This window comes from Heptranchias perlo, chromosome X, assembly GCF_035084215.1.
Source record: "Heptranchias perlo isolate sHepPer1 chromosome X, sHepPer1.hap1, whole genome shotgun sequence".
Lineage (NCBI taxonomy): Eukaryota > Metazoa > Chordata > Chondrichthyes > Hexanchiformes > Hexanchidae > Heptranchias > Heptranchias perlo.
In genome coordinates this window covers 2,488,994-2,501,167 of record NC_090370.1, presented here as the reverse complement: position 1 = coordinate 2,501,167, position 12,174 = coordinate 2,488,994, and the positions used below count along the sequence as shown (strand labels likewise).

At 44.2% G+C, this 12,174-nt stretch overlaps 1 pseudogene; it reads left to right on the top strand.

The window, feature by feature from the left end:
- The first annotated feature begins 1,526 nt into the window (after positions 1 to 1,526).
- On the top strand, positions 1,527 to 10,258 carry LOC137307139 (NGFI-A-binding protein 1 pseudogene; annotated as a pseudogene).
- Positions 10,259 to 12,174: the final 1,916 nt, after the last annotated feature.

Genomic DNA, 12,174 nt, shown 5'->3' with positions numbered 1-12,174 from the left:
TGGGGGGAGATTAAATGGGTGGGGAGAGTCCATGATTGGGGAGAGTGTACATGGGCTGTGGGGGGAGATTAAATGGGGGGTAGAGTCTGTGATAGGGGAGAGTGTACATGGGCTGTGGGGGGAGATTAAATGGGTGGGGAGAGTCCATGATTGGGGAGAGTGTACATGGGCTGTGGGGGGAGATTAAATGGGTGGGGAGAGTCCATGATAGGGGAGAGTGTACATGGGCTGTGGGGGGAGATTAAATGGGTGGGGTAGAGTCCATGATAGGGAGAGTGTACATGGGCTGTGGGGGGAGATTAAATGGGTGGGGAGAGTCCATGATTGGGGAGAGTGTACATGGGCTGTGGGGGGAGATTAAATGGGTGGGGAGAGTCCATGATAGGGGAGAGTGTACATGGGCTGTGGGAGGAGATTAAATGGGTGGGGAGAGTCCATGATAGGGGAGAGTGTACATGGGCTGTGGGGGGAGATTAAATGGGTGGGGAGAGTCCATGATAGGGAGAGTGTACATGGGCTGTGGGGGGAGATTAAATGGGTGGGGAGAGTCCATGATTGGGGAGAGTGTACATGGGCTGTGGGGGGAGATTAAATGGGTGGGGAGAGTCCATGATAGGGGAGAGTGTACATGGGCTGTGGGAGGAGATTAAATGGGTGGGGAGAGTCCATGATAGGGGAGAGTATACATGGGCTGTGGGGGGAGATTAAATGGGTGGGGAGAGTCCATGATAGGGGAGAGTGTACATAGGCTGTGGGGGGAGATTAAATGGGTGGGGAGAGTCCATGGGCTGTGGGGGGATAGAGTCCATGATAGGGGATAGTGTACATGGGCTGTGGGAGGAGAGGGACCAAATGGCCTTTTCACATTCTCTGCTTTATGTTGTGTTCGAAGCGTAAAGTTAAAATAGGATTCCTGATATACTGTCCTCACAAGAAGCGACGGATAGTGTGTTAGAAACATTGCGCTGGGATTCCCACACAGAGTTCTCCGGCGGGAGACCGGCGGGACCCTCGGCGAAACCACGTAAAGAGCTAAAAACATCCGCTTGCCCGTTTCTCGGAAGTTTCCGCCCATCACTCACCGAAGTTACGGAAGGAGATCGGGGGAACCCCTTGGGATTCAGGCTCACTGTCTCCATGCTGGGGGAGGGAGACCAGTCACATTTTGTGCCCCATTTTTGGTCACAATGCTGCATTTTGACACAAATTCCACCTTGACATTCAACCAATCAAGACAGTTTAGATATAAAGATATATCAGAGATATCAGTCTTTATATCTAAAACCTTTAGATATAAAGACTGCTCCTTTGATATAACATTATGTTTAAAAAAAAACAGATGGTTTTAATAAAAAGTGAATGGAGCAAGAAAAAGGACACAAAGATTAGTAACAAAACTAAAGACGAGGAGAGGAATTGAGGCTTTCTGAACTTTCAGTAGGCAGTGTGCGGTTAGTGCCTTCTCTGTTCGATAAAAGCCCTCCATTGTGCCTTGTGTCTGCTGCCTCCTGCCGCCCTCTGATCGAGCGTCTCCCCGGGCGATGGAGGTTGTTATTCGGTCAGATTTGGTCTCCTCGCCGCCCCCGTCTCCTCCCACGGACGGACACGCGTCATTCGGCAATCTTCTCCCCCATGTGGGAGGCACGAACCAAGCCGGGAATATCCAGAGCCCTCTCCAACAAGACTTCAGCACACAAAAAAAGAAACATTCAACACTTTGACAGCAGAGCAAAAAGTAGCAGCGAGAAGGGAGCAGCAGAGACAGAAGATCGAGGTTCACCCATAGGGTGCTCCTGGGAATCCACAGAAAGTGTCTAACATCACATCAACCTCTCAGACGCCTGATCGCCAGAGTCCGAAGGGCAACTTCAGTCAAGAAACTGACAAATGTAAAGGTAAAGACTGGGGAAAGCTCAAACTGAACGGACTCATGGGGTTAGCCAGGTCCAGAGGGAATCTCCTCTCTATCAACTGCTGTTTCATTCTAAAGTACCCCCAGCTATTACAGACTGAGGATTAGACTGTTCTATCACCCAGGGTATGGGGAAGGTTGACAGTCAGTTGTAAAGCTGTAATACACACCTAGTAGATACACTGAGACCATAAACTGGAAAAAGCTTGAATTTTTTTTTGACATCCACAGAACCAACCGAGATTAAATTACAGCCTTTAAGTCACTGCAGGGTACTTTGTATTTTATATAATATATTCTGATAATTCAAAGTTGTCTTTGCAGTAAAAAAAATGGAATATCCAATTATTTGAATTAAGCAACTTAAATGACATAGGAAAGTGGGAGTTTAGAGCTTAAAAAAATGAATTATCGGATAAATTGAATTAAGCAACTTTGAATTAAGACGAGGAGACTGTGTGCTGATTGTGTACAAGAACATAGGAATGTACAGAACCAGAAAAGACCATACTGGTCCATCTAGTAAAATCTACACTAATATACACTGACTGAGTACAAATAGTATATACACAAATAGTATACACTGATTATAAATAGTATATACTGACTGTGTGTAATATATACTGTGTGTCATATACACTGACTGTATATTATACTAATATATAGAATATAATGTACACTAATTGTAAATAATATATACCAGCAGTGTGTAATATATACTGACTATGTAATATATACTGTGTATAATATACACTGGTTGTATATTATATACTGACCATACAGTATACACTGTGTATGATATATACTGACTGTGTATAATATACAGATCGTATATACTATGTACGGACTGTATAATATACCGTATAGATCTACCAACTGTATGATATATATTGACTGTGTATAATATACACCAATTGCATGTAATATATACTGACTGTATAATATACACTAATTGTATATAACATATACTGATAATAGAAGTGGTGGTGTAAGATGGTGACATTGTTTTTATATGGCATTATCACATGACAGGTCTTATAGTAATACGAGTTTATACTTCAACAGGGGATTAATACTGGACAAACTATTTGGTATGAATTATAAAATACAAGTTTTCATTTAGTATTTAGTACTAGTATTAAACAGATTTCCTGTTTGCTGTGTAATCATTACGATTTTCCTCTCTATACAGCTCAACGTCCAAGACTTGATGCTGCTCCCATATCTGGGGAGGTTCTTCTAACACCTCTCTCTCACTCCTGAGCAGGATACCAAAAAAGCTGGTCATCTGATTGGTGACCTCTCTCCCATCTGTGCCTTCCAACCACCGTCTCCCATTGTAACCTTTCCCTATTTTATAAGCATTAAGGTCAGTGCTCCTCTGAATGTTACTGCCTTGTTCCTTCTGAGTTCCAAATACACCATCCTACACACTCTTCCTGCTCGCTACATTCTCGCCATGTTGATATTAAGACTCATCATCGTCTCCGACTCATCCTTTCCCAAGACCTTAAAAACTGTGGAACTCCTCAGTCTTTCCTCCTGCATTTTACCGGATTTTAAAATCCACCTTTGATGTCACTTAGTCACTTCTCCTTGATTTATCTCTTCTCTTTTATACTTTCCAACCTTACGAAGACACAAAAGGAATTAGAGTCAAGTCCATCAATGCTCACCCTATCCAGTAAATGCTGCAATCTCATACACTACTTTCTCCAATCACAAGAATTGCCAACTCCTGCGGTTCAAGGATCCAGCTGTTGCTTCTTCCCCTCGACCCCCTGCTGCTCGAGCTACCATTAAAACTTTTTATTTTTAAAAAAAGTTTTTAAATAAACCCTCTCTGGTGTAAAGTTTCATTTTTTAATGCAATGCTGTGGGCTGAATTTTCAGCCTTTCCGCTCGGTGGATGAGGGTGGCAGTGCCCCGAAAATGGTGGGCAATGATCTGATGCCCCATTGCTGTGGCCGCAGCAATGTTTATGGGGGCTACTCCATGGCGGCCGGAGTAACCCCCAGAATCGGGCTCTTATGAAGTCCATAGGACCCTGATTGCCACTTTTGGACTGAGCTGGGCGGAGCCTGCACCTTACTCGCTCCAGCCAGTATCATTGTAAACAATTTTACAACACCTGAGGAAGGAGGTAGCCTCCGAAAGCTTGTGAATTTAAAATAAAATTGCTGGACTATAACTTGGTGTTGTAAAATTGTTTACAATTGTCAACCCCAGTCCATCACCGGCATCTCCACATCATGACAGCCAGTATCAGATAGCGATCCGGCCGAAGAGAACTCGTAGGGTGAGCTGCTCGTCACGTTTGTGGGGCGAGGAGGAGGAGGAGGAGTGCAAATGAGACCTGGCCTTCAAAGTGGACCGGGCCTGTCCGTAGGATTACTGAGCAGCCAGCCAGCGTGTTGCGCTCTGGGGGAAGAATTCACCCCGTGTCTTAAAAACATCACTGAGAAAATAATTCTATACACTGTATAAAGGTGTGAACCCCATCTACCTACAGGATAACAGTGACTTACAGAGCTATAATACAACCCATTGCTTCCACCAACACTGTAAACCCTCAACAAGTCATTTTTGAACATCCCCTGAACCAATAGAAACAAAATGAAGCCGTTAAATAACCGCTGTGTGAGTTGGATCATTTCATTAAACCTTCCTTCCTCTCCAGCAACAAGAGCCTCTAATGCAGTTGGGATTTACAGGACTTGCAAAATGGTGACATTTATCAGAATCTTGACTGATCTTTATTTATAGAGCAAAACATTCTACTAGTGATAGACTGTGTGAGAAAACATTCCACCTGTTTTTTTAAAAAAAAACAGATTTTGGTCTGAATCACAAAGGACCTGCCAGAAATGTTAGGGAACCAAGGCGTCTACTGAGAGGGAGGAACTGAAGGAAATCAGTATTAGTAAAAAAAAGTGCTCGGGAAATTAATGGGGCTAAAGGCTGACAAATCCCCAGGGCCTGATAATCTACATCCCAGAGTACTAAAGGAAGTAGCCCTGGAAATAGTGGATGCATTGGTGATCATCTTCCGAAATTTTATAGACTCTAGAAAAGTTCCTACAGATTGGAGGGTGGCAAATGGAACCCCACTATTTAAAAAAGGAGGGAGAAAAAAAACAGGGAATTACAGACCAGTTAGCCTAACATCAGTAGTGCGGAAAATGCTAGAGTCTATTATAAAGGATGTGATAACAGAACACTTGGAGGGCATTAACTGGATTGGACAAAGTCAGCATGGGTTTATGAAAGGGAAATTATGCTTAACAAATCTACTGGAGTTTTTTTGAGGATGTAACTAGTAGAATAGATAGGGGAGAACCAGTGGATGTGATGTACTTGGATTTTCAGAAGGCTTTTGATAAGGTCCCACACAAGAGGTTCGTGTGCAAAATTAAAGCACATGGGTTTGGGGGGAATATACTGGCATGGATTGAGAATTGGTTGACAGACAGGAAACAGAGAGTAGGAATAAACGGGTCTTTTTCCAGGTGGCAGGCAGTGACTAGTGGGGTACCGCAGGGATCAGTGCTTGGGCCCCAGCTATTCACAATATATATCAATGATTTGGATGAGGGAACTAAATGTAACATTTCCAAGTTTGCAGACGACACAAAGCTGGGGTGGAATGTGAGCTGTGAGGAGGATGCAAAGAGGCTCCAATGTGATTTAGACAAGTTGGGTGAGTGGGCAAGAACATGGCAGATGCAGTATAATGTGGATAAATGTGAGGTTATCCACTTTGGTTGTAAAAACAGAAAGGCAGATTATTATTTGAATGGTGATAGATTGGGAAAAGGGGAGGTGCAACGAGACCTGGGTATCCTTGTACACCAGTCGCTGAAAGCGAGCATTCAGGTGCAGCAAGCAGTTAGGAAGGCGAATGGTATGTTGGCCTTCATTGCAAGAGGATTTGAATAAAGGAGCAGGGATGTCTTACTGCAGTTATACAGGGCCTTGATGAGACCACATCTGGAGTATTGTGTGCAGTTTTGGTCTCCTTATCTGAGGATGTCCTTGCCATGGAGGGAGTGCAATGAAGGTTTACCAGACTGATTCCTGGGATGGCAGGACTGACAAATGAGGAGAGATTGGGTGGACTAGGCCTATATTCACTGGAGTTTAGAAGAATGAGAGGTGATCTCATCGAAACATATAAAATTCTAACAGGACTAGACAGACTAGATGCAGGGAGGATGTTCCCGATGGCTGGGGAGTCCAGAACCAGGGGTCACAGTCTCAGGATACGGGGTATGCCATTTAGAACTGAGATTATGAGAAATTTCTTCACTCAGAGGGTGGTGAACCTGTGGAATTCTCTACCACAGAAGGCAGTGGAGGCCAAGTCATTCGATGTATTCAAGAAGGAGATGGATATATTTCTTCATGCTAAAGGGATCAAGGGATATGGAGAAAAAGAGGGAACAGGGTACTGAGTTAGACGATCAGCCATGATCATTTTGAATGGCGGAGCAGGCTCGAAGGGCCGAATGGCCTACTCTTGCTCCTATTTTCTATGCTTCTATTACATTTTGTGTTGTTTACTTGCAGGTTCACCAGGACTCACTGACAATGTCATTGCCACGAACCCTTGGTGAACTTCAGCTTTACCGTCTCCTCCAGAGGGCCAATCTCCTGGCATATTACAATATGTTCATTCAGCAGGGAGGGGATGATGTGCGGCAGCTTTGCGAGGCTGGAGAGGAGGAGTTCTTGGAAATCATGGCCTTGGTTGGCATGGCAACCAAGCCTCTCCATGTCCGAAGGCTACAAAAGGCCTTACAGGAGTGGGTGGCCAACCCAGCCATCTTCAACCAGCCTCAGGCCTCTGTTCCGGTCAGTAGCATCCCCCTATTTAAACTATCAGATGCTTCAAAGAGGAAGTCAGTCAATAATGGCAGAGGCATGCAAGTCAAACATCTGCAGAGTTTCGTCACTGCATCAGCAAAGAGCGTCAGCCCCAACTCCTCATCCGATGGCAGGGAGAAGAATTCCCCAGTGCAGATTTCCAGCGATGCCCGGGTTTGGCAAGGGTGGCACACGCCAGAGACCGGCAGCAGCCTGGCAGAGGAGGAGCAACTTCTCCCCACGTCTCCCCGAGAGAACACCTGCAAACTGGACCTCGACGCGGTCCGCTCAATCGCAGAGAGCGTCAGGCAGGTGATGAACACCTTCCCCAAAAGCGATCCCAAGGAAGTCAAAGAACTTTTGAGACTGAACAAGAAGCTGGCAAAATCCATCGGTCACATCTTCGAGATGGAGAACAGTAATCCCGTTAAGGAGGAGGAAATCCGGAAGCACAGTGCAATCTACGGGCGATTTGACTCCAAACGCAGGGACAGCAAACAGCTGACACAGCACGAAGTTGGGAACTGATTGTATAGTTCTTGTAATGTTAATAGAGGTAGTTCTGACACAATGTGGGGGGAGGAGGCAGTTTAATAAATATTCAATTACAGGTAGGGGATTAAAGGAGTGCTCTGAATGTTGACAAATCATTGTAAATACCCACGCCCCTCGAACCTCTTATCATTGTGTAACAGGGCTGCAATAAAGAGAAATATATTTATATCATTTTAGTTTTAAAACGTTCTACCTGATCCATATTCTTAATGTTAACAATGAACTCAAATGGGTATCTTTAGCTTCTCATACTCTAAATGCTTATAAGTCTTAATGCTTGGCTTTACCTTGTGTCATGGACGGTTGCTGGGATGCCAAATCCCACAATGACCCCACACTTTCTCATTCACCATTACCCATGTATCCTTTTCATTGATGTCTATTGCGAGTAATCATTGAGCTGCTTGTTCATAGTAGAGAGGATCAAGAAGGTGCTTGTTCCGCAGAACTCCCAAGAGTGCAGAGTGTAGGAGGGCACGAACAGATGAAGAGCAGAAGAACAGTGAATCTCAAGATCTTAAAGCCGCACTGCCCCATCATTAAAATGTTTTCTGCGTTTAGATCAGAGTTTCAGCAGTTAACGTTTTTATTGAGAAATCAAGGTGAAGAGCCAAGGCCCAGAGTGCTGGGCTCTACCACAGTTCAATAGAGTAAGGAAGATGATGAGGTAAATCAGGAAGTGATGGTTAGGTGACGGCAAGCTTGGGTTTTTAAAGCCTGCAGATTGTAGGAAGAAGGGAAGACTGAGGGAGGTGAGGAGTTCCACGGTATTGTGGTCCAGGGAAAGAATGAGTTAGAGCAGGAGACGTGCAATGAGTCTCGATTTCAACGGTGAGGGTGCAGAGAGGAGGAAGAGGTGAAAAACCTGTAGTTTAAGACAAGAGCAGCCCTGATAAGATTCATTTAGAAGTCATTTGAGTTTTGATAAGACAGAATAAGAATTGGAAATATAGGTTTTATGTCATTCTGTGAACCCCAAATTCCTGAATCTTTTGTGAGTAATGTTAAAGAGAGAGGGGAGAAAGTCGTCGTGGGCGTTCGCTAATTGGCAGCCCGTTCCACACTCCACCAATGGAAAAGAAAATTGAGCGGAATGTAAAACAGGCTGCCGATTCACCTGCGCCGTTTTGCACTATCACCTGAGACTAATTTCTCCCCCAAAGTGTTTATCAGTAAAACCAGTCACCTCTGCTTCTCATCCCTCAGTATTAAAATGCAAATTTCTAAAGATGAATCATTTGAATTGTGTTGTCTTAGTGCTGCAGATAAGACAAATATAGGACATTGCAGCTTTAAGACTTTTTTTTATTCGTTCATGGGATGTGTTCATCGCTGGCAAGGCCAGCATTTATTGCCCATCCCTAATTGCCCTTGACTTCTCCAGGTCCCATACAATAGTATTTGCCATCCTGTTTGCAAGTGTGCAATCTTCTTATAGATGGTGATTGCTGTTGTACTTGTAGGCGTTTAAATCTTGAAATGTGAGTTTAACAACGCATCCTAGGTTGCTGAGGGAAGTAAGGGTGGAAATTGCAGAGGTACTGGCTGTAATCTTCCAAACATCCTCAGAGACGGGGTTAGTGCCAGAGGACTGGAGAATTGCAAATGTTACACCCTTGTTCAAAAAAGGGTGTAAGGATAAACCCAGCAACTACAGGCCAGTCAGTTTAACCTCGGTGGTGGGGAAACTTTTAGAAACAATAATCCGGGACAAAATTACCAATCACTTGGACAAGTGTGGATTGATTAGGGAAAGCCAGCAGGATTTGTTAAAGGCAAATCATGTTTAACTAATTTGATAAGAGTTTTTTGATCAGGTTAGCACAGAGGGTGGACGAGGGCAATACAGTTGATGTGGTGTATATGGACTTTCAAAAAGCGTTTGATAAAGTGCCACATAATAGGCTTGTCATCAAGATTTAAGCCCATGGAATAAAAGGAGCAGTAGTAGCATGGTTACAGAATTGGCTAAGTAACAGGAAACAGAGAGTAGTGGTGAACGGTTGTTTTTCGGACTGGAGGGAGATGTACAATGGTGTTCCCCAGGGGTCAGTGCTGGGACCACTGCTTTTCTGGATATATATTAATGACTTGGACTTGGGTGTAAATGCACAACTTCCAAATTTGCAGATGACACAAAATTTGGAAGTGTAGTGAACAGTGAGGAGGATAGTGATAGACTTGAAAAGGATATAAACAGGCTGGTGGAATGGGCGGACACGTGGCAGATGAAATTTAATGCAGAAAAATGCGAGGTGATACATTTCGGTAGGAAGAATGAGGAGAGGCAATATAAACTAGAGGGCACAACTCTAAAAGGGGTACAGGAACAGAGAGATCTGGGGGTTTATGTGCACAAATCATTGAAGGTGGCAGAGTAGGTTGAGAAAGCGGTTAAAAAAGCCTACGGGATCCTGGGCTTTATAAATAGAGGCATAGAGTACAAAAATATGGACGTCATGATGAACCTTTATAAAACACTGATTCAGCCACAACTGGAGTATTGTGTCCAGTTCTGGGCACTTTAGGAAAGATGTGAAGGCCTTAGAGAGGGTGCAGAAGAGATATACTAGAATGATTCCAGGGATGAGGGTCTTTAGTTGCAAGGAATAGACTGGAGAAGCTGGGATTGTTCCCCTTGGAGCAGAGAAGGTTGAGAGGAGATTTGATCGAGGTGTTCAAAATCATGAAGGGTCTAGATAGACTATATAGAGAGAAACTGTTCTCATTGGTGGAAGGGTCAAGGACCAGAGGATACAGATTTAAGGTGATTGGCAAAAAAAACAAAGGTGACATGAGGAAAAACTTTTTTTTACACAGCGAGTGGTTGGGATCTGGAATGCACTGCCCGAGGGGGCGGTGGAGGCAGATTCAATCACAGCCTTCAAAAGGGAACTGGATAAGTACTTGAAAGGAAAAAATGTGCAGGGCTACGGGGAATGGGCGGGGGAGTGGGACTAGCTGGATTGCTCTTGCATAGACCCAGCACGGACTCAATGGGTCGAATGGCCTCCTTCCGTGCTGTAACCTATGATTCTAACAAGATTCTTCAAACATACAATACATGAAATAAAGCATTATTTGTACACACATCATATGCATGTATGTAGATTTATTTTGTTTGTACTGGTGATATCAGAGATGTACTTGTACCCCATCTGAGGTATCAGACTGGCTGCTCTATTATCAAAACAGCTTCTCTTCTTGCAGAGTGACTCTGTCTGTGGTGTTTGAACGGACACCCCAGTTTTTGAGTGCGTTGTCTTGGAAATTTTGAAAATGTCAACTGGAAATAAAGTCTGCTTTTTTGAACAGAAGGTATTTTATCCCCATTTCCTTTATTAATTGCGACAGGTTTTCATCATCAACTAAACAAATATCAGAACTTGAGCCACGATCCACTCCTTTCAGGCTTGGTAACGTGGTAACTCCACGCCCCCTGTATACCACAGACTGCATCTACAAGATGCTTACAGGAGTTGCTATATCTAAATGATACAGGACCTGACCTGCAGTAACTTGCTTTACAATCCAATGGGATAGATATTTGGGAGATTCGCCCATTTAAACCAGAGACATTGGAAAAGTGCCTTAGTTTGCCTGAACAAATGTACCAAACCAATTACCTGGACTCCCCCCTCCCCGCCGAAAAATGACGATGTATTTTCTGTTCTGACGCTTTAAATACAGGCGCCTGGAAATTATTGTACAGAAAGTTTGATTGCACAACACTTGTACAAAATTCCTCTCTGCTCTTTTTATCGGGCCATTAACCTCAAAGTGGCTAAAATACCACGGAGAGGAAATTGATACAACATTTCCAACATTCATACAGTTCGCAGTCATTTCTAGCCTGGAACGGCTGGGAAAAGGAGGACCAGTTAAAACTCCACCTGCCTCAATTAGCTGCTAATTTTGAAACTCCACACTACTCGGAAGCTGATGGCCCCGAACAAAATGGGGATTCAATTTGGTCCAGCACCAAAACAGAGCCCTTACCTCTAGATCTTCGCTCAGCTTCAGCCTCCGTATTTATGGGGTAGGGAGGAGAAACCAGCCAGGGATCCTGTTAGAAAATGTGCACGATTGCACGTCAGGTGAGGACATGATTGGGCTCAGCTGCGATGCCACATTCAGTCGAATAGCTGGCCAATGCTCACACACGAATATTGGACATGGGGGTAAGGTGCCAAAGGGCACTGTGGAACTGTACCCCAGCAAAAGTCGTGTTATCAGGGTGGGGGAATTAGAAGATTTTAAAAGAAGGAATGCAGAGAAATGGCTGCTCAAAGGTGCAGGAGATCAGCAAGTAGCTACACCTTTCAAAAGGCTCCTCTCTCACAGGGAAACAGCGTTCTCAATCAGTTCGGAGTGGAGTGCTAGTTTCTAAAAGTACGAGGCGCTGCTCGTATTGCCTGGATTCTGAAGCGCTCTGTTTCTAATCCTGTTTCCAGCTGACTATCAATGAAACGGCCGCTCGGTTTTGCACGCAAGATAACACCCAGCTAATGCGGAGAGTCGATCTCTTTTCACTGGCTAGACAGGTGGCTCGAGAATGCGCTTATTCTTGTACTTACAGCAAAACACGGTAAGACATAGCAGGTACCCTATTATACTATAATGTACAGACCAGTTCTAAATGCTGCTCTCTTTGATTTATTTAAATATAGAATTTTTCTGTGCCAGTGAGGGTTATTATGGTATGCACTGTGGTGGACTCGGTCTCTTGCCTCCTGTCCGATAGATCCTATGTCTAATCCCTGTTCTGTGCCGATTTACTTGATCTCAGCTGTGGTGGAGGTTCAGACACTACAATTGTTCTTGGTGTCCCTGGGCTAGGG